Source organism: Habropoda laboriosa, unplaced genomic scaffold (genome assembly GCF_001263275.1).
Source record: "Habropoda laboriosa isolate 0110345459 unplaced genomic scaffold, ASM126327v1 scaffold258, whole genome shotgun sequence".
Lineage (NCBI taxonomy): Eukaryota > Metazoa > Arthropoda > Insecta > Hymenoptera > Apidae > Habropoda > Habropoda laboriosa.
Genome location: NW_017100395.1, coordinates 848,992 through 851,048, shown reverse-complemented (window position 1 = coordinate 851,048; position 2,057 = coordinate 848,992).

The following is a 2,057-nucleotide window of genomic DNA, read 5'->3' as shown; positions in this document are numbered from 1 at the left end:
ACTGCGACAATGTGTACATTCAAGTTTCAAAGATGAACAGTGAAATAAAAGTATCTTGCTACCGAAAAGTCACCGTTCAACGATATAAATGTTCTTTTCTTGCTACTGCAACCGTGTCCCACACCTCGATCAACTTGCAACATCAACTCACACGGGAACAAAGGCTCCGCGCAAACAAAACGTCATTATACATTCTCAACATATTTCTCCACCCCTATAAATAACCCCTCTACATACATTAGTAGTAATGTTACAGCAATTAAGAATTGATTATAATTATCAATGAAATAAAATAGGGATGACGAGGATAGCAACAGCGAAGAGAGATAAGGAAACGAAAAGCTGTAAATAGATAAGGATAGCATTAGGAGAATCATTAACAACTCATTATTTACCAAGGTTTTTGTGAACTTTTAGAGTTGACGAATGAAGTGTGGACCTTCAGCAACATTCTCATATAGATTTTAGTGCTCTAAACCCTTTCAATAAGTAGTTGTTAACAATTTTAGTACGCGATGTCGGGAACGATACCGGGTACTTTTACGGTTTTTCAATAATTTCACAGCTTTCTACTAAATTCTCGTACAATCAAGTAGATGTGTCTGAAAGCTAACTCCATTAGATACATTCTCATATAATTTTTCCGTCGGTTCCTACGATAGTAACACTATAAAATTGCTTAATATAATATGATTTTGTGTAGAAGATTTCAAAACAGCAAGATGGCTGACTCAACGATGGCTGACTACTTAGTCGCCTGACTACTTAGTATCGAAAGGATTAAGTCAGCGGAAGGAGAAGGCGGGGATATATCGAATGGCCTGAACGGGGAAACTCCATAGTGGGTTGGGGTGTATTTGATCCTCGCGACGCATAAATTGTTAATAAAAATTCGTCAGAATATACGAGACTCTGGAGTCCCACTCAAACTTCGAAGTTCAACCAAAACGATCAGTCTGATAATTACAAAAGATTCACTCTCACAGCCTTGCACAGCAAACAGCAACCCTTTTCCCTCGACCAAAACACATTCATCGTCTCTCCCAACCACTTGCTCTCCCATCCATCGCGCCAAAAATCACGTTCAATCAGTGTCGATACCAGCTGCAACATCTAAAACCCCCATGTACTAACTACTCGGACAACCCTTCTCCTCGTCGAAACTTGCTCTAAAAAAAAAATTTCCCATTACGCTCTGGCGATTCAGCGGCAGCAGAAAAACGTGTGGCTCCGTTTTACCGAGAGGTGATGGAGTTTCTGCGTGACGCGGAGGAGGATCCGCGTTCCTCCTCCCCGTCCACGCTCGCCGGAAACTCCCGGGGTGTCTGCACGCGACGTTTAGCCTTTATTCGGCCGGACGGTCGCGGTGCGAAGCGGCAAACGTTTTCCCGGTCCGCTTGACACCGCACGGAATTACACCACGGGGCGAAAGAGCGGGGCACCCTTTCCGTCCTTCCGCCTCGCGCGTTTTACGATTTCAATTAACATCACGAGAGCTCTACCCCTCGGTGACGAGCGAGCGAGAGAGAGAATGGAACTAGCGGGCTGCTTGCTCCTTTGCCAGAAACACCGGAGGGCCCTCCGGTCATTTGCGGCCTTCAATGCACCTGGAATATTCGCGGCCGGCGCAACATTGTCAAACGCACGCGGCTTTGCCGTGAAACGTGCGCGAAACGTGACCGTTTTGGAGGGGGAGGGTGAACCGCGAGCGTCTATCAACCGCGTCGCGATTTCTGGGGGACGTTTTGCATAAAGCTTCCCGGGGAGAGAGACTCTTTATGAAGAGGGTGAAAGACGTTTTGTCGGGGACTGATGAGATTTTGAGAAATGGGAAGAGAGGGAATTCGCAATGGATTCCGGATGAGGTTTTCTTTTAGGAGATGAGTGGGAGGTTGTTTAACGCGTTCGCTGCCGCTGGAAAATCAATGGCAGGCTGGGACGCATGTGCTGCGTCGGTGGCCACGAACGGGTTAATTGTTTTCTTTTTGGGAGGGAACTGTGATTTTGGAGAAGTGGAATTGTGAGGTAGAATTACAGATAACAGGTTTTAACTCTTA